The sequence below is a fragment of the Hyposmocoma kahamanoa genome, unplaced genomic scaffold (genome assembly GCF_003589595.1).
Source record: "Hyposmocoma kahamanoa isolate Upper Pololo Valley unplaced genomic scaffold, ASM358959v1 114, whole genome shotgun sequence".
Classification (NCBI taxonomy): domain Eukaryota; kingdom Metazoa; phylum Arthropoda; class Insecta; order Lepidoptera; family Cosmopterigidae; genus Hyposmocoma; species Hyposmocoma kahamanoa.
Window position 1 is genome coordinate 5,360,732 of NW_020653383.1, and position 22,360 is coordinate 5,383,091.

At 35.1% G+C, this 22,360-nt stretch overlaps 1 protein-coding gene across 1 annotated transcript in view; it reads right to left on the bottom strand.

Annotated features, from left to right (window-relative positions):
* LOC113239676 (connectin-like) overlaps window positions 1-12,922 on the bottom strand; it is a 60,994-nt gene extending 48,072 nt beyond the window's left edge. The window contains exon 1 of the mRNA XM_026476759.1: window positions 12,775-12,922. The gene's annotated coding sequence lies outside the window, so the exon portion shown is untranslated. The remainder of the gene's footprint in view (window positions 1-12,774) is intronic.
* Between the last annotated feature and the right edge of the window lie 9,438 nt (window positions 12,923-22,360).

Here is a 22,360-nt window from a genome sequence, read left to right on the forward strand (position 1 = left end):
AATTTACAAATTTCCCTGCGGTTTAACGCTGCGTCGCCCGCTGCCCCGCCAGTCGCTATCAGGCGCTTGTCGACGTCTGATGTGTGTCAAATTTTCTCCGCCTGTTCTTATTTTATTTGTGTTGATTTTCAGCGCGCGGATTGCAGGACGCGAGGAGTGACGCACATCTCACCTAAAATCTAGGCTCGCGTTGAAATACTTCGTCTTAATAAATATCAATCAAGTTTAGACAATACACATAGTGATATAGTAAAATAGCTACAATTTAATAATCTGGTAGAGAATTTAGATAAGACAAAATGTATGCTGTTCTGTTGGCCACTCTCGCGTACCTAAGAACTTGACAGTGTATTACGACAGCCTAGATATTGGTCAAGTCGGCGAAATAAAACTTCTGAGCTTTCCTTTATTATTATTAATACAAATATCGAACACTTAAAAATAGTTCCTTCAAGTGGGTGACGAAATACTTTCGTACATTTCTCATAGATGGCGCTACTCTAAAAAGTCGTTGCAAAACCAAATACAAAGATCCAACAACAAGCGCAGTGGGATCAAAGGAATTTTTTGTAAGTATTCTATCTTTGTATTGGAGTAATTTCACAAAAAATAATAGAATATGAATTTAATACGAATTTAAATAATGTATATTTTTTAATTCTTTAATTTATTTAGGAACTCCTAAGCAGTAATGTCAGCATTATTGTGTTCCAGTTATGAAGGCTAAGGGTGCTGGTGAAATTACAGGCACATGGAACTTGTCAACTTATGTCTCAGGGTGAGTTCTTGTCGTAACCTAAATTATAGCTAACATTGAGATCCAGAGCGCTGATTTCAACAAATATCAACCGTGAGATGACGGGCACATGAGACTTGTCAGTTAATTATCATTTATGAGTCCCTTCGAGACCATGAACGTTGCAATACGCCCGGAACGTCGAGTTAATTAAAATTTAAGTACTTTACATTTACATGATTAAGTCCCGAACTAAAAATCAAATGGTGTGTGAAAATCGAGAAAGTTTAAATCAAACTATTTTCAACTTATGTCTCGGCGTAAGGAGTGGCAGTGTCCGAAGATCTTTGTGATTTCAAAGTCATTGAAGTCAAAGTGTTTATAGCTTTCATGTGTTATATATGTAGTTAAATTTAAAACAGTATCAACCCCTATCCTATTAGAGTCGCAATAAAAAAGAACTATATTTATATAATATAAATTTATTTAAGAAAAAGCTAATAAATTTAAAGCACTGAGTGTCACTGCAACTCTTATGGACAGGCGTATCGTTTACCATCAGACGCACGACTTGTTCCTCCCGTCACTTGTTATTTAGAAAAAGCATTTTTGCCCATAAGGGGGTTACTCAGTACACCATTCATTCAAAACACCTATGGATGTTTGGTTATTATAAATGAATACGTTCTAAAATCAAAGTAACACCACAAAAAACCGTCTTTGTGCATATGCACAATTGAGGATAACTAGAGGATATCCTCTAGTTTGCGACAGAAGCTGTTCCACTGGACATACTCTGCTACAAGCAAATTTTACCACAGTTTGAAAACCCTAAAGAAATGTGTTAGTACCATGTTTCATAATTGTCAGTGAGAGAGTAGTGGACTAAGTAAGTAAGGTAATTTTAAGACATTAGTCGAAACTACATAATTTAAAAAGTCAGAATACAAGAAACAAAATGAAAGTACGGAACGACCCCCTAACGCGAAGGGTGGCGTAACAATCCTCTTTTTCAAACATTTGAGTTTAATTCGGCTTTAACGTCTTTCCTTAATTTCTAGGAGTCAAAATGACAATTTCCTGGTTTTCCGTGAAAATAAAAAAACTCCGCCTTAATTATTTTTTAGCAATTTTGATACTAGTACTGGTTATAATAAAGACACTTTCTAGCGTACGAGAAGAGTATAATAAAGTTTACACTTTATTAGTTCAATTTAAACGAAGGAAGTAATCTATTGTGACATTACACCCAGCTGGCCAAGCTGGCAAAGCTATAGCAGTGTGAGTAAATTACCAATCCAATATTACGTTCCACTGAATTTGATTGATAATAATTATATTATTAACCAATAAGTGTGTAAACAGTTTATTAATAATAAATAAATTTATTTTTATTGAATATGATGATGTTTTTATTACCATAATATTAATATATTTTTTCGTAAAAATACTCTATTACTTTGTAATAATTATTATTAATACAAAGATCGAACAAACACAAAGAAAAAATCCCTCGATGCGACTTAACACCACGGGTAGCCACGTATAGGTAACAAACGCTGCTGGTTCGTATCAAATCGTATCGAATGATTTTTTCTTTGTTTATTCGATCTTTGTATCAATAACAATAACCTTAATTTAATCAAATTATGCACCGAGTATCAATACGATTATGCCATTTTACTGAAGTCTTATATCGTACTGTTTGTATAATAAAGACACATTTGCGATCATACGTCAAAATTAAATGTCAAATGCGACTGGACTCGAAGCAAAGTGGTTACGATCCGTATGCCAGTTGGCAGAGCGGTTTGTTCGATCTTTGTATCAATAATAATAAATTTTAAAAAAGGAGGAGGTTCGCACTTCGACTGTATTTTTTAAGATGTTTGTTACGCGATAACTCCGGAATTTGTGAACTGATTTTGATGTTTCTTTTTTATTGGAAAGAGGGTACTGGTACCATTTTTGGTGGCAAACTAGTGTATGAATCGGGTTTCGCGCACTTTCCGGTAATCGATTTCAATAAAACTTGGCAAATAGGATGTAATTCCACGAACTTTTGAGGTCGGTTTATTTTTATGAAAAAAGCTATTTATCTATCTTGTATCTTCTTTCTATTCTTATCTTCTTTCTTATCTATCTTTACTTTTGCTGGAAAATTTAGAAAATTCCACTTGACTTTTGTCGATCAATGAATATTTATAAATAAATCCCAAATACTTCAACAAGCCGTTTAACGTCATAAGACTTAAGTCAAACTGAAGTTTATTAAGATCAAGAGCCAATTACCATTTTTAGCGTGCAATATGCAGACTACAAAGGCTTTCTATAGTACAGGGTAATTATAAGTTGTTGTATGTTGCGGTACAAGTTTGGTAAACTTCAAGTTTGGAACTTTCTATGTTTTCCTGAGGTCTTAAATATATTCGGACCTTAAATTGATTTAAACGAGGTTTTGAAGTTTTTAAATACTGCAACTTTATTTTAAATTAATTATATTATTAGGCTGCTAAAAGATTGACTGCATGTTTGCAGTTAACATGTGAAGTCGTAATCAACTTCACGCATTAACTGCATGTAGTCGATCTCGGCTGCATGAAGTCGGTTTCGACTGCATGCAGTTAATGGGTGAAGTTTTTATCCGATACTTCGACTGCAGGAAGATGGTAACGACTTCACGCATTAACTTCATGCAGTTTTCGACGTCGGCGCAAACGCTCATATAAGTCTTTCTTTTATGAGAATTCGGCTCCTCACGACTGCACACGGCGGGCAACCTTATTTTCACCTCTCAGAGCGCGTGCTTAGGTTAATTTTTCCTCTTTCCGATTTTTTGTGAGAGAGATGTATCTGTTACGTAGTAAGTATCCGTGACATAATTAAGTCTTAGGCCACAAACTGGACGCCAGAAACCGGCGGCGGCGCGGTGGCGGCAGCGATGCGGGCGGAGGCGCGATAAGTGGCTTGTTCTCGACGTCAGCGAACAGATCGCTTAGTTTGCGACGGTAAAGTGACGTAATGAGAGTGTGAGCGAGATGTCGATATTGTGACGTGACCTTTTCAGTACCTACTTCTTTTATTCAGTATGAGTTATTATGGGCGTAAGAAGACGGAACTCGTACTACAAACAAAGAAAGCAACAACGCGAATTTCGCCAAAATTACGAAAACTAAAGACAAAATCCGGATGAGTATTATGATAACGTTTGAATGACTGTGGAAACGTGTGTGGAAACGTTTCATTACATTCTTGCAAATATTAAGCCAGAATTAGAATCACACTAATTACGAACGAATGATATTCTTCTACTTTTATGGTCGATATATTTTCTATTTCATATTGGTAGTCTTTCTAAAAGTACTGAAATTAATTCCTCCGACTACATCTCTAAATTGAATTGGTCGAAGAATAGGTGTGGGTCAGCAACAAATTGATGACTATTCGAACGTGCATTCACGGCTCGATTGGTGCCGCTCGTGTACCGCCGCCCGTGTCGCTTCCGTCGGGAAGAGCACAAATTTAGGCATTTTGATCAAGTTGCGCATCGCTGTCGTCTACTTTGCAGCCTAAAGTACATGCCATCATGGGGATTTGAATTGTCAAATTGAGAGGTAACAGTTTTCCCACTTAGCCAATTGCTGTTTATTCTCCGGTCCTTCAGAAAATGTATACAACACTTAAGAGTTGATACTACCTCAACTCGAATTAAATTTTTTCCGTACTGATTCGTTTCTATTGCGCGGGTTGAGCCGCAGTGTCACTGGCTTTATTTCAGAATTTATTTTTTTAGAAACAACATTGAAGCCTATTGAAAAATATTATATGTCGTAGGTATACTATACGTGTTCTCTAGTTCAGTTGATACAAAAAAGAACATTGGTATAATAATATTATTAACGCTTATATTAATAACGCTGGAAAGATAAAACGTCTAAAGTGCATTAGGAAAATATTACAGGAGACCGATTTAAATTAATATTTTTAAGAAAAAAATCTAAATTTTAATATTATTTGTTATATAGAATGATAACTGAAACTTTTAACTTTCCAAATAACAAATAAAATCATAGTTATGATATTTTTTCTTAAATAATACTATATTTGGCTCTCCCGTAACGTTTGCCAAATGCACGTTCGACGTTTTACCTTTCCAAGGTCGATATGTACAGTACCTATTGAATACCGCAACGGTTTTCTTGTAAAATTTTGAGATAAGTTTGTTTTTATTCTATAGTGATATTTTTTGGGAAACGTGTTTTCGCACCATATACTAATCAGTGTATGTCTTCAATTTTACTATATTTCGACTCATCCGAAGAACAGAGTCCGATGTGATTATACATATAGCGAAAAGAGGATAAGTACGTTACGAGCATAATTTCGTTATTCAAACTAAGGCCTATGTAAAGGTGTTTTGATTATTTATACATGTTGTTTCGTTAAGGAAATATAAAATCGAACAACGGTTGATCTGACTTCCACAGCGAAGAACGAACGAAATGTACTACGTCCTGAGAACAAGTTGTCTTGCACATAGATCTTTGTTCTACGGACGAGTCGATTTTTTTCCAAAGAGAATTGATTCTACACTCACTATTATATGGAATCAACCAAAGCCATTCGAGGTTGTATCGACTTTTAAATAAAAATTTTGAAAAATAATGCAACACAATGTACTCCAAAAAGGCAATAAAGACACTATCCGTAAGCTAACCTGACTCCGTTCCACTCCCTTATATTGCGTAACAATGACTTCACGTATACCAGCGCGTCTTTTTGCCTTCAACCGTTCTCATCATTATAAGTTGAAGCTGTTGGTACTTACCCATCGTGTCGAAGCACGTGACCGAGATATGCAATTTTGCGTACCTGAGTATCTATCGAAACACAAATAATTTTGACCGACTTAAAAAAGGAGGAGGTTCTCAATTCGACTGTATTTTGTTTTGTGTGTATGTTAACGCGATTACTCCAGCATTTGTGAATCGATTTTGATGATTCTGTTTTTTTTGGAAAAAGGGTGGAGGGAGGAGGTTGCTAACTTTTGCCCTAGGAGATGGCAAAATGACGTAATTCAACGAAGTTTTGAGGTCTGTTTGTTTTTATAAAAAAGTTATTTCAGATAATAATTTGTAGCAAATACTGAATAGGAAACAATAATTTGTCATCAATGTACTTAAATTTCAATAAATAATACCCACATTAGAATAAAATTAGTTCCGTGAGGTCCCGGGATTTGTAGGGGGAAATGTTCACAGTATTTTTTAGTTTAGCTAAATTAACTCCCTAAATTCCGATCACTGCTTATTACTCTCCTTTTTGTGAGTTAGGAGTCCAAAAATATTTCTTTTTACATACAGAACATCAAAAAAACCGAAATTAATAAAAATATTTACATATCTGATCAGTCTATAGGCATAAATTAAAAGAAACTTGAATCACTAAATGTTTATCAAATATTGTGAACGATTTCTTCTGAAAGTCGTTAGCGCTTGAGACATTGTCCCCTCTCACAAAAGGAAGCAGGACATTTCAAATTTGAAGCAATCCCGGACGACAGTCAATGACCTGATCAGTCTCTTAACCAAGAGACTCCTGTTGCACAGTTTCTCAACGTATACATTTCTACAGCTAAATATTTAACATAATGATATGATAATATGTACCATTTAAAAAATATAATATCAAGTGATGGGACGAACAAGTCGTGCGCCTGATGGTAAGTTACACGCCTGTCCATAACTGTTGCAGTGCCACTCAGAACTTTAAATTGCAAAAATGTGCGGAGCATTACCACTGCGCCCGTCACCCTGAGATATAAGTTGACAAGTCCCACATGCCTGTAATTTCACCAGCACCTTTACCCTTCTAAACCAGAACACAGTAATGCTGACATGACTGCTTTGCGGCAGAAATAGGTAAGGTGGCAGTACTACCTTAGACGAACTCTTTCATAAGGAGCTCTACTGCTACTAACTAGTAGTAGCCTATATACAAGCTGATAATATTTTTAAAGACATGCCAAATTTATTTGGGCGAAGAATTGGGCTCAGCACGCCTTTATGGACGGCCGGAAGTGACGGTGATTGTGCTGATCGTAACTGTGATATACAGTCAATACTGGTTACAATAGAAGAAAAATGAAAATGCTATATAAATAATAGTGCTAAAATTTGGGGTGTAAGTGATGTAATTAATGGAGTAGGGATTGTGATCGTTCCGAGTACGAGACTAAACAAATCTAGAAAACTCAGACCCACTTCGAATGACGCTAATGCACGCAAGTCCGTTCCGCCATTCGAATCCGAGAAAATACGAATAATGACACTTATGACATTTCGGATTGCCATTTTGTCGGATTCGGAACTGGGGGGCTACTCTCGATCTCCGTCCGACATCCGTCCGAAACAATTACTGTCAAATAAGTAATATTCGACAAAATTAAAAGACAAGTATCCAGTATGAAGCTTCGTTCGCATCACGCGTCTTTTCATTTGATCAAGTATTGCTTATTTGGCAGTAATTGTTTCGGACGGATTGCGGACGGAGATCGAGAGTAGACCCCCTGATACGAATTAGACGTAGTGCGCAAATGTAAGTACTTAACTCAACTGCTTAGCTCAACTGCTGCTTCTCCAATTGCTGTCAATTTATGTTGTATCCAGTAATACGGACTCATTTGCATGGAAGAGATTGGTAAGGCACTAAAAATAAAACATTGCACCACTTCACATGGCTACTTGTATTTGCTATTGGGTGTTTGTTGTACGTGGAAAAATTTTTGGCGTTCAAACATGCAGACACTGACAGATATGATCGTCTACACACGGAGCCAAATAAGGAGTTAAAATAATGAATATGACCATAGTGTGGACGGTTTACTTGCGTATTTGTCTATTTAGCTCCCTTTGATGTGTGTCGAATTCGACCAGCAAGCTTTTGGTAGCAGTAGAGCGCCTTGTGAAAGTTTTCGTCCAGGGAAGTACTGCCACCTTACCTATTTCTGCCGCCAAGCAGTAATGTTAGAATTTATGTGTTCCGGTTTTGTAGGGTAAGGGTGGTGGTGAAATTACAGACAGGCTCCGGCTCGAAGGACCATAAAGATGTATACGGTGTTCCATACACTTAGAAATGATAGTATGATACCTGTTAAGAGTGTTTATTAGTTCTGATTTACAACTAACAATGATACATTTGATAGGTGTGAAATGAGTACACTGCGCGATGAGTGATTGTGAACTAAATATAAATTATAACTAAATGTCGCATGAATACGTAAAATGCCGCATAAACACAATGTACGATATTATTGCACCGTATACGTGGGACATGTGTCAACTTGTGTCTCAGGATATCGGGTGCAGTGGGAGAGTCCCGCAGATCTTTGCGATTTAAAGCTCTGAGTGGCACTGCAACTGGACAGGCGTGTAGCTTACCATTAGACATGCGACTTGTTCGTCCCATCACTTGATATTATAATAAAAGCGCGAGTTTAGTGTTTGCTGTATTTGTCGAATAGGCAAACAAGGCAAATACTTTTGTCACACATGCTATCTACATATGGTGATTATTTGCCAAATATATCAAATATGCAAATACAACTATCCGTGTGAAGTGCCACCATAACAGAAACTAAAGTAGTTTTTTCGTATACCACTCATTCGTCGTACAAAAATATTTCTATGTGTACTGTGTGCGCTCGCACTGCTGCGTGTTGAAATTCCTCGTAGTGTGGGTGAGTCGTTAATAAACGGTGTCACTAGCAATAAGGTCTGTTGTACCTGTCTTTTGTTTTTTTTGTAATGTATTTGTTCTGTGTGCAATAAAGTATATTTGTATTGTATTGGTTGTTTTTGAATAGAGTGGTCGATGGTTCGAATCTCTATGGCGGCGTCACAATAATTTATAATTGACGTACATAATTTATGATTTAGTACCAATACCTTAATTACTTACAATTGACGACCTCGGTGGCCCGGGTCGGGCACGGGTGCTACTGTGGGCACTCGATGAGGAGGTTCCGCGTTCGATTCCCCGTAGGACCAAATTAAAAAATGAAATTTTCTAAATTGGTTCTGGTCTGGGTACTCTGGCAAGTACCCCAGACGGAATTCCGTTGCTCACGTATTCAAAGTAAAGCGAATGTCCTAGTATGAGACCAGGTAATGGGTGTGGTTTTTTTAAAACAGTATATTATTAATTAGTAGCAGTAGAACTCCACGTGAAAGAGTTCGTCCAGGGTAGTACTGCCACCTTACCTATTCTTGCTGCCAAGCAGTAATATCAGTATTAGTGTGTTCCGGTTTTGAATGGTAAGGGTGCTGGTGAAATTACAGCCACATGGGACTTGTCAACTTATGTCTCAGGGTGACAGGTGTAGTGGTAGTGCCCCTGAGATCTTTGCAATTTAAAGCTCTGAGTGACACTTGAACTGTTATGGACAGGCGTGTAGCTTACTATCAAGCGCACGACTTGTTCGCCCCGTCACTTGATGTTATGAAAAAAAAGTAATTTAATAGCAGTAGAGCTCCTTGTGAAAGAGTTAGTTCAGGTAAGTACTGCCGCCTTACCTATTTCTGCCACCAAGCTGTAATGCTCGCATTATTGCGTTCCGGTTTTGAAGGATAGGTGAAATTACAGGTACATGGGACTTATCAACTTACGTCTTAGGGTGACAGGTGCAGAGTGCCCATCCGGTCTTTTCGGTTTAAAGCTCTGAGTGCCACTGCAACTGTTATGAACAGAGGTGTCGCTTACCACTAGGCCCACGACTTGTTTATTCCGTCATTTGGTGTTATAAAAAATTCAATATAGGTTATCAAATCTGCCTGTTAATCTGCATCATTAGAACGTGGTAACATTCAGACATTTTTGACAAAATGTTATCTTCTTTCACAATCTATCGATAAAACTATTGATAACAACTACATTACTATATAAAATTTTATGAATATGGCTACCTTGCAAATGTAATTTTACTCCGTCTTCAAAAAAGACAGACTATAGCAGAAAACAAAACAATAAAGAAAATAAAAAGGCAGTAATAAAAAACCCTTAATATTTTTAAATTTAAAAGTAAAATTTTAAATTTGCACAGTTGTTACATATAGCCAACTTAGTAATTAGTCCTCGTAAATTAACATTAAGCGGCGGCACAGTAAAACCATAAATGACCCCTTCAATTAAAACCGAAGACCTGTTAAATATACCCAACCCAACATAATTATTATGATGGCCTTATATCATATTTGCTACTACTATAGTAGCTTATAGCAGTCTGTGGTCCGTTTCTTATACAAGTCTGTGCAGTCTCATTGAAAAAACTCTTTTTCTTTTTCAATTCTTCTTCTTTCTTCTGGAAATAAAAAGTTAGGTTCACCACAGTTCAACGTCAAGTACCAATTTCAAAAACATTTTCCACGCTAGCGTGGAAAAGGTTTTTTGCGCTAGCATGCAAAAACGCTTTTGCGCGCTGATTTCTAATGAGAAAGAAAGTCTTTCCGAGCTAGTGAGGTGAAAAAGATATTAACCATATATATAGACACCTGAAAGATTAAAGTTAAAATAATGTAAATATTGCTTATATGAAAACTGTCGTGACGAATTGGGTGCTTAAACATCTTTTCCATTCGGTTCCCTTTTACATTTAACAAGTTTCTCTTCTAGAAATAAAACTATATTTTTGAGGCTTAAAATCGTGCATATTTGTTTTCTCAAACCAGGCAAGTCCCACTCTATTCTTCTCTCTATCCACTTATCCTTAACACCTAAGACAGGGCTCTGAATAAAGGTGGTTGGCGATTACTCCACTGGCAAGGGTTTAGGCCTGAAAATAACAAGCAGACCGTGTTGGATACCCACGCGTTTGTTTAATAACGATCTCTATTAACACATTTGCATTACGAGCAATGTTTACTGAAACTAACTGCATGCAACAACACTGACTTACTCAGGAGCTCAGTGCATTTTTTGAAGTCGAAATGGAAGCACGGATGTTACCTGTAGCATACCACTGTATTCAGATCGTTTATGATTCCAAATTCTGACTTTATTATAAGCATATCACTGTCGAAATCTTCTATTTTAAATTGTCAACAAAATCACGTCCGTAATAGTCCGTCCGACTCTACAGTGGAATTCGCGATAAAAAATCGACTTATCCGTAGAACAAAGACTTATATATGCAAGACTGCTTATTCTCAGGATATTATACATTTCGTTCGCTGTTCTTCGCTCTGGATATCAGAGCGACCATTGATCGATTTTATATTTCCGAAACGAAATAATACATCAAATAATGAAAACACCTATAGCTAGGTCTTATTTTGAATAAGGAGATTATGTATACATATATCCTATTTTCGTTGTATAATCACATCGGACTTTGTTCTTCGGATTTTACCATTATCATATTTAAACCCTCAAGTAATCGTTAGCATTGGTAATTTCTGAAAAAAATCGAATTGTTTCAGAAATAAAAAATTGTACAATTTTCCCATTAAAAATATCAATTGCTGCTTTTGATTCTCGGACTATCGTACACATGGACTGCAACAAGTAACGGAACAAATAAATCGTGCGCCTGATGGTAAGCGACACTCTTGTCCATAACAGTTCTAATGTCACTTCGAGCTTTAAATTGCAAAGATCTGAGGTGCACTGTCACTGCGTTCATCAACCTGCGTTCATCGACATAAGATGATAAGTCTCATGTACTGCTAATTTCACTACCATTTTTACCCTTTAAAACCGGAACGCATTAACGCTCGCAATACTTCTTGGCGGCAAAAATAGGTGAGGTAGTAATACTTCTCTGGACGAACAGTTTCACCAGGAGCTCTACTGCTACTAAATAATGCAGTAAAGTGTTAACCAAGGTATAAGAAATAATTCGTGCCTAAAACAAATTCTACAATTACTGAATACACACAAAATGTAATTATAACAGAGTATTTGACAAAACTTTTTCATTTATACAAACAGTTCACGTGAATATGCTGAAACTGATTCATTTTTCTATTTCTCCACTAACACCATGGATATTAATGGATAAAGTTAGTGGTAGATATATTCTCTGTCGCTTTTTAGCAAAGCCATCATTAATATGTAGGTAGTATGGTGCTATTATTTGGTATTATTGGTAGTGGTTATTTAAAACAATATTTTATGTTATTTAAATTATTTTTTTCCATCGAATACCAAGTTCCCGTTTCACATTCGAAATTTTGTTTAACTAATTTTTCAAATGTTATTAAAGTAAAAATTTCTTAAACTTGTCAAATACCCTAGTAAGAAATAATGGTTTCGAATAATTTTTGAGTACATTAATAAACTAAACTTCAATTTATCACGTACATATGTAATTATAACCACTAACATGTATATAACATAATATTAATTACGTTGTGTCTGTTTTTAATATATGTAGAGTTTAATTGAGACCCGTGTTCAGTAGTAGGACTGGGTTGGTATAGTATGGAGTAATGTTTCAATGAATTGATATTAATATTACCCAATAGCCTTATTATTATTGACTATTTTTTTAATTAAAGATTAAATTATTGTCTGATACAATTTGTGCACATTTATGTAGTCTTTAAGAGGATTAATATATAAATAAACCATGTACTTTTTTATTTTATTTGTAAAATTTATTACCGTCACTAAACGAAAAGTTTAAAGTACGTCGTACGTAAAGTTTATGAGCATAAGTTTAAATTTGAAAAAAGCGACACTTGCGTAATAGTGACGTATGGCTTTGAACATGCGATGTGTACCATATCAACGTAAGCAATAAAAATAATTATTACCACAATTTAATATTAACAAATGTACAGTTTTGAAAATAAATTTGTAAATACCACATGGGAAGTAATGAAATAAATTTAGAAATACTGTTTTCACGTAAATACACTATATTTGAATCAAATCTTAAAACAGAATCAATAAAAACAAATACTCCAATTGTAATTGAACAGAAAAGAAAGAAAACCGCAAATAATTAAACTAGATAAATTCACAACAGAAAAACTCACCTTGAAAAGGTTTTCGTAATAATCCTTCACACACAATCTTCAGAACACAAATACTCGAAGAAGTTCGTAATGTAGTTACTGTATCTACGTTACGCGAAACTTGCAAAATCGAGCGCATGAGAATGCGACACGTGCAGCCCGAATGCCCGGCAGGATATATACTGACGCATGGGGCGTGGATACTCAAAATTGGACGGGCAGCGGGTGTTTTGGTGAGTCACTGGTTGATTTACGATATTTCGTCTAGCCTTCCACGCTGTGTAAATTCAAAAAGCTTAGCGTCTCAATGGTTTTTTATTTGTTTTTATAATAGGAGGCTATTTATTCGCCTTCGCTATTGACATAGAAATAAAGCCTATTTTGTTGGTACTGTCTTCATTCATCTTCTTATTCGTAAAAAAATACATTAGTTACTTTTGCCGATAGCTTCTTACTCTACAGGAGTACTCTATACTTTTATATCATATACATAATCATTATTGCGAAATAAAACACAGGTCACGGCTGACTGAGATGATATTAAAGTCGAAATGTTGTTTGTCTGGAAAAACAAATATGTGGGAGTAAAACAGCAGTAGAGCTCCTTGTGAAAGAATTTGTCTAGGGTAGTACTGCCACCTTATCTATTTCTGTCGCCAAGCACTAATATCAACATTACTGTATTCCGGTTTTGAAGGGTAAGGGTGCTGGTGAAATTATAGGCATATGGGACTTGTCAACTTATGTCTCAGGATGACAGGCGCAGTGGTAATGACCCACAGATCTTTGCAATTTTAAGCTATGAGTGACACTGTAATTGTTATAGACAGGCGTGTAGTTTATCACGCACACGACTTGTTCGCCCCGTTACTTGTTGTTATAAAAAAAAACCTAAGAACTCGATACGTAGATATTATTATTTGATACATCGTGGAAGAAAAAGACCAAAACCAAAATTTTTTATGAAAAATAATCTATTGATTTAATTGGCTAAAATTTTCAAGTTCTATACCTATGTTTAGGGGAAGGAAAATTTTCGTAAAAAAACAACACATTTCTACGTAAAAAATGCCATAAAAATTAAAAAGGGTAAGAATCAAAACATTTCACTCGCTTTGCAAACTATATAGTATGATGGCTTGTATGCCTTTTCTTCCAAGAAATTAGTTTTAATCAATTTCAATCATTGAAAAACATTTAGTGACAGGATGAACAAGTCGTGCCCTTGGTGGGAAGCAACGCGCCTGACCAAAGCAGTTGCAGTACCACTCAGAGCTTTAAATAGCAAAGAAAATGGATGATTGCTACTACAGTATTAGTACTATGGCATAAGACAGTTATGATTATTTTATACCTAGGGACGTGTTTAAGACAACGGGTTTTAATTGGAGGGGAAATGTGGAATATGGTGGTATTATTGAGTCATCGTTTAATGTTAATTTAGAAGTACCAATTGTAACAGTCACCAGACCTGCTAATACACATTTAGGTACGTCTTGGTGCAAGAAAATAACAATAATATAGCACAATGACGCACGAAACAAATCTGTATAAGTTTTCTAACTACAGTATACCTAATCTTCTTTTTTTTACGTACATAAAGCGACAAGACGAACGAAGGTAAATGTTGGTCGTACAGATACTACGTATAAATCAACTATACAATAAAAAAAAATCAATTACGATAAAATAGAAGTCTGAAAAAAAACAGAATCGGTCTTTATTATGCAACATACAATACTTGAAAAGTGAGCAAACGTCCGCGCAAACGCAAACACACACGTTCCTTCTCACTTTGATCCAGTGGAACGGGATCAAATATGTCTGACCGACTACTTTTTTTAAAATAATAATATGTGACGGGACGAACAAGTCGTGCGCCTGGTGTTAAGCGACACGCCTATCCATGACAGTAGGAGTGCCCACTTAGAGCTTTAAATGGCAAAGATCTGAGGGGCACTGCTGCTGCGCCCGTTACCCTGAGACATAAGTTGACAAGTCCCATGTGCCTATAATTTCACCAGCACCCTTACCCCGCAAGACCGGAACGCAGTAATGCTCACATTAATGCTTGGCGGCAGAAATAGGTAAGGTGGCAGTACTTACCTGAACGAACACTTCATCAATCAGTCATCTACCAATCAAAGATTACCTAAATAATTTCTACCATAAACCTAATTGGTGACTCTAAGTACATACAAATTATTAATCTACCGTTACAAAAATAATGTAAATTTAAAATTACAATTCGCACCTTTAATGTTTTGACATACCGTCTCTCAAGCAGAGAACGTCTGTCGCACCTCTGAGTTTTCCGAAATGTATGTGAAAAATTTAAATTGAAATTTACCATAAGCTATTTGGTGAAGGAAAACATCGTGATGAAATCTGCATGTCGAAGAAGATTTACAATCCTCAGAATAACGAGTAAAGTCCCCAACCCGCATCGGGCCACCATGGTGGACTGTGTCTAAACCCTAAGAGGACACCCGTGCCCTATAGTGGAACGTACTAAATGGGTTGATGAAGACCTTTAATTTAACAAGGCCACATGACAAATGTTTCAAAATGATAATTTAGATTTAGAGGCTTAATTACTAAAAACGAAATTAGTCGACAACTTTTTTTATACTTATACAGAAGAATTTCACATATCGTCGGGGATAGTACGCGTAACTAGCATTGGATTATGAGTTTCCATTTCGGTAATTTAGTGACCAAATCAAATTTGCGTAAATGTCGTGGCAACCAAATTAGCGTGATTTACGGGAATCTGTTGTTATCTGTCCGTACACAACATAAATTAATGTTCACTGTACAAAAATCGAAGTCGAAGCCAATTACCAATACTAGATGCGCGGATTTGTACTATCCCTGACGGTATAAGCATCTTTCGTATGATAAAAGCATTTTTGTATGATCACAATTGTGTGCTTTTTAAGTATTTTATGTATTGTATTTACTTGCTTTAAAAATTGAAATTAGTAGATTTCCTTAGTTAAAAATCAAAATAATTATTAATTTTCGTAAAATGTTCTCATCACCATAAAAGATTTATAATATAAACACACACAAGAATCTAACATTGTAATGATCGAGAATACTCTGAAAGAATGGCAGTTGAAAAGGACGCCTTTATTTGTTATTATTATAATAACGATCTCAATAAAGTCTATATTTTCTGTATTAATTCCATTAAACCTAGTTTAGGTTGGATTTTCCTAAAATATTTACAAACTTTCTCCCCCTTCAGTAATTTACTAAATAAATATTAAAATATAAAACTTTTACGCATCATATAAACACCCTATTGTCTTTCCCTGTTGCCGGCTATATTGACGCCTTAACGGATGACTCACCACACCTGCCCTAATGTTATTAAACAATCAGCTTTCTGTTTGATTAAGTTTCGGAATATGTAAGGAAAAAAAAGTAATTGATTATGTTTTTCAATAGAGAAAATGGATTTTTTTAGTAAACGTTACTCGTTTCAAGTCAGTCTTCGAGTCTCCTGAGCAATAGATTTTATAGTCACAAACTGGATCCAATTTTAGAATAGAATAGAAATCATTTATTACAACGCCGCAACACAAAAATATATAGAAAGAAGTAAAAAAAGACAGAGCAAAAGTAAAACAAAAAATAAAATAACAAAAAAAAAACAACAATGCAAACATAATCCTATCACAACAGTAAACTAAATTTGATTATAAAGGGTTTTTCAACAAGAATTTTGTTTTGTAAATCAAAATAAAACAACAAATTTAGATGACAATGATTAAAATTTTTATTGTATTAAAAAAAGTAAGGTAAATATGAATGAAAAATGATATCTGATAAATGTCCACCAAGACCACAGTTACAGATGTGGATTTTTTCATCGAAGTTTTTTATCCCTTTTGACAAAATGATGGTTGTATTTCGTTAATCGTTTCACGAATTTTGAGTTTTAAGGCTGCAATCGATTCGATTGGCACCGTATAGACTCTGTCTTTAACATAACTCCATAAAAATAATCCAGCGGTGTTAAACCATGGTGGCCACTTAACGGCTGAATTTTTTCATTCTTTTTTTAAGTGGAAGTGAATTCTTTTTAAGTGGAATATAGATTATTATGAAATAATTCGTCCAGGGAACCACTGTCATGATACCCATTTCTGCCGCCAACCAGTAATAGTAATACGAGTGGTAGGTACTGCATTCCGCTTTTGAAGGATAAGGCCCGGCGCCCATCAGCGAAACGGCATAGCAAAGAATTCTTCAGAATTCTTACATGCAAGCGCACACTGACGGCGGTTATGCCACTTTATCTGAAGCATATCGTCACGACGTCGTGCTCGCGCCTAGTTTCTCTTCAGAACAATCGTAACTTTAGAAGCTGGTTTACTACCAGTTTAAAAATGGCAGTCTTGCTGAAGAAGACAAAGAAAACCATAGTCCGAGAGGGAAAAGTTTTTAGGTGAATAACCTTCGCAAGCTGCCGAGAAATTCCGGATTCTGCAGTCTCGGTATTCCTAAGCTTACTGCAACTTTGCTTTTAATGACCATTATTATAATTGAAATGTCAACGATAATATCATAAGACAAAAATATACAGAAAGCATTTCGTCACCTAAAAATTCCGTGCTATGCCGTCATTGGACGCCGAGCCTAAGAGTGCTGGTAAAGTTACAGGCACATAGGACTTACCAATTTTTGGTCAAGGTAGCGGTGTCATCAGAGCTTTGCGCTTTAAAGGTCGTTAGTGACAGACACTACAACTAATAACAGTTGCTTGAGAGACATGTCGCTTATCACCAACCGCACGACTTGTTCGCTCGTTTCTTGATATCGTAAAAAAGCTATTAATAACACATTATCAGATTAACGGGTCTAAAAAACACATGGACAGGACTACCTTATAAAGAATCTGGACCGTCGATCTTATACAGAAACAAAAACAGTAACAAACAAAAATAAAAAAAAGAAAGGCAATAAAAATAACACTGGAACTACGGAAGAAAAGTTTTTAAAATTTTGCAAAATTTAACTTTAGCACTAAAATATAATATTAAATATAAAACCAGAAAGTGCGATAACATATTTGCTAAGGGCCCCTTATTAAGTTAGAAGAAAATTTTGTTAAAATAAATAGACCGTCTCGAGAGAATCTTTGACTTGCCTCTAATGAGCCCAGAAATAGAATATACAGTCTTTCCCTTTGTTAGATTAAGTACATAATTTGCTTTTATAACTTCCGTTACGAATTTTGACGATTGTTTTCTTTTTCAAACGGCAGTTTGAGTTCTACAGTGCCAACTGTAGTTTGGTGCAGAATTCGCATGGGAAGGAAATAATAAAAAAATCATGTCAAAGTCCAAATGAAAATAAAAAAAAATATTTATTCCAGGTGTAAAATAAATGTACAATTGAAAACGTCATTTTTCAAGCTACGGGTCATCATTCTCTGTGGTGACATCCATGAGAAAAACGAGCAAGAAACTCTAGAGCTTATTCTTCAAATAAACTTAAATACATTGGAAATCACTTTGAATCAAATTTGTATAGAATCTAGATCCCTGTGGCCTTTCCATACTTCTTTATCTACAACATGTAATTTCGTAATTATACTTTCCAATTAAAATACTTTTAATCTAAATTTTTTAGGAAATGATAATGTATTTTGCGAATGTGGCATTCTGTCCGTTTGGCATTTTGCGTTTCTGGCAAAAAGCGTCAAAAGGAATCAATCTTAATATATATGCCCCGGAATCTTATTGTAACAACATATACAGTTCCCTGTAAAATAATCGTTTACCTTAGTTAGTTAATCAAAAACGTGGTACCAAGAGTTTAGACTTGCTTTTAAGATTATATTATGGATATCTTCTTTCTTAATGAAATTATATGTATAAAAATGTCATAATTTCATTTAGAAAGAATGTCATAAAAAGTGTTCGTTAAACAATCAAAGATACTGTTTAAAAGATACTGTGTAAAACAACTCTGCATGCTGACAATACGTTTGAAAAATCGAGACTCTTCTATTTTGAAATTCAAATAAAAACATGACTGGTTCTCTTTACAATCAGTCATTATCTTTGAAGCTGTTATCTTCATAGCGATAAAAGCCCTCCGTCATCTCATTGTGAAGGAGTACAATTGAACCTTTCTAATAATTGTGGAGTATTACTTGACCCGCTTGTAAGGGTAGGGATTTTTAGATGCGAGTAGCAATTAGCGGGCATTAAAACTGTGTTAGAAGGTATTAATAAGTCTAACGTTAGATTCTAAAAAGTCCTGAGATGTTATCGTGAAGTCGGTTTTGTAAAATTTACAATAAATGATTCTGGACGTCATAAAACATTACCAAATACAGCATTGTGTCAATAATTACATCATTTATTTAGTTAGAGCAGAAATAATGGAACCAATTTATTTAATGGTATTTAATATTTTACTTGATATTAAAAAAAAAAGATTGTGTTCCGGAATGGTTATATTAATCTATTTTAAATAGTAGCTTTATTGAAATATGAAATAAAGAAAGGGTATCAAAGGAACGCTCGCTGATGGGCGGCCGCCATTGCGAAAAACATATTTGACGAGAAACGGGGTGGTTTAGTTTTGTTTGCATTTATTGTGAAAAGATATATATATATAGATATATATATAGATATGTATTATAGTCACTGGAGTCTTATTTTCATGTCTACTATGGAAACCTCACAATTAGATATCGAAAATGATTTTTTGAAATACCGAAGTGAGGGGAAGAACAACTCGTGCGCCTGGTGATGAACAACACGCCAGTCCATAACAGTTGCTGTGCCTCTCAGAGCCGCCCCTCACCCTGATTCAAAAGTTGACAACTCCAACGTGTCTGCAATTTCACCAGCATTCTACCCTTTAAAACAGTTCACGTGATGTTACGCCTCACGGTTACCTATTAGTAGTCCGAAATGACATTTTCCAGAAACAACGAAATTTCATAACCTCGAAAGTAATTTTGAGAGCAAAAGGTTTTTTCTTTTAAACCTACCTTAACCTAACCTTACCGAACCTAATCGTGTCTTTGCGATAAACATTCAACGTATCCTGAAAGAACAACTGTTTCGTTATAATTCGGTTTTCGATGTAATGAAAATTTGAACAAACGTTATTTCGGACAAAAAAATTTTCGACTTATAATAATAATAATAATAACGCTCACAATCAACATAGCCCCGCACTAGGGAAACCCTGTGTCGCGGGTGCCATGGACACACACATAGACAACCACAAATTACACCCAAACTCACGAGAGAAATAAATGTAGGCCATACAAGTATTTCTCCCGGCCCGGGAATCGAACCTGGGACCTCTGCGTGGCAGTCCGGCATGGTAACCGTTCGGCCACGGAGGCAGTTTGTGACAGGTTACCTTCTTTTCCAGCATGTCTGGCGCATCCTGGGTAACAATCAACGAGAATCTTACGCAGCCTGGCAAAGCCTTTCACTACGATAGCAAACATTAAAGTGTATGCCATCGATACGATAAGAAGAAGAAAAATAGAAGTGTCCCAACAATGTCCTGTCTTTAACAAGTTGCAGTGCTACTCAGAGCTTTAAATCTCAAAAACATATAAATTTAAAATACCCATGTGCCTGTAATTTTATGGAACGCAGTAATTGAAGAACTCACATTAGTGCTTGGCGGCAGAAATAAATATGGTGGCAGAACCTTCTTTTTGACGCATTGTATCACAAGGAGCTCTACTGCTATATACTAAATTTCCATTTACTTAATGCCATCGAACCACTGGTTTTGAGTAATATTTTTTTAACATATAGGCATCTTACACCGAATCAAATTAAGTACTTAGTTGAGAAACAAAAGGTAACTTAGACCCGGCAAAAATAAATCCATAATCACTTAATTTTAGAATTAAAAATATATATATTTTACGATGCAAACTGATTAATTTAGCGAACAATTGAGTTTTTCTTATAATTTTCTTCTAGAGTTAAGACAATTGTTAATCAAAAATTACATTAACAAAAATTTTACTTTAACGAAATAATAGTAAGTGAAACATTTTATTTCCCAGTATTAAGTAGCGTATCTGAAATTTCTTATATTTATATTATTATTATAGTGGCACTTCATATGGCTATTTCTATTTGCGTATTTGATATAATATTTGGCGAATAATCACCATGTGTACATGGCATGTGGGGCAAAGTATTTTGCTATGTTTTATTATATTATATTTATATTGTATTCGACAAATAGAGCAAACAATGAAGTCAAATAGGCAAATACGTAAGGAAACCGTCCATACTATAGTCATATTAATTATTTTCATCATCAACGCATTTATACGTCCTGCTGCTGGGCACGGGTCTCCTCTCAGGCGAAGGTTTAGGCCATAGTCCGCCACGCTGGCCTAGTACGAATTGGATTTCACAGGTTTTCTGAAGGACGTGAACTTTTTGCGATGTGCAGGTTTCATCAACATGTTTTCCTTCACCGGAAAGAGTAATGGAGAATGTATAAAAATATTATAGAAATTGAAACAATTTTTTCGAGAAAAAAGTCTGAAATATATCTAAAAACTCGAACAACTACCCAACACTGATTTTATTTCACGTCATATTAAATAAAGCTTTGTAACTAGTAGTGAGACTAAAGCACTGTAATATTATATGAGATAGTAATAAAAAATACATTAAATTGTAAATGCTAAGTATCGTAAAAATTACTAAAAATATGATTTCGTACATAAATGCCGAAAAACTCACAGATGCGAGCCCGGTTCGAACCCACGGCCTCTGCTAGAGAGGTAGTCAAACAGTCAGGTTACCACGGCTTTATCTGTACGTCAAATATTTTTCCAAGTACAACAAATACCCAATAGCGATTACAAATAGCCATGTGAAGTACCACCACCAATAAAGAATAAGCAAATACAAACACATTCACAAGGGCACTATACCCTTATCCTTAGAAGAAAATATTACCTGATGGAAAATCACAATTTTATTGCATTTATTCTAAATTCACAATAACTTAAAACTCATATTGTTTTGCAGCTTATTGCCACTCTTCTGTTTACGACCCTTTGTAAAAGATAAGTCATTGTTAAGTTTCAAGAATACAAATGTATTGTTGGGTACTTAAAAAAAAATTTAAGTTCTCAAGGAAGTTGTATTTTAAGTGTTATTTTAGTTTAAGTGGTCGAGAATTAATGTTTTTGTTAAGTGTTAAGTAGAGGTATGCGGGTTTTAATATTTTGTTTTGTTATTTTTTATTTTTACTTTTTTGTGTTTTGTAAATGTAAATATCAGTAACGGTTTTAAAGAATTATTATTATTATTGTCATAATACTTACGTTTGATATTTTACGACCACGTTGGTCTGATGGTTATTACGGGCGCTTGATGAGGAGATCATGATTTAATTCCTGAAAAAAATAATTCATTAAAAGATTTTTTAAATTATTTACATTTTATACAGTTTGAGATCTGGCAATTGTAATAAATCACTGACTAATTATTATTGCAAATAAGTTTGTTTACTAAATTTGAAAAAAAAATCTTACTATGTTCAAGTTATGTACCGTATAGGTGTTATTAAGACTAATAAA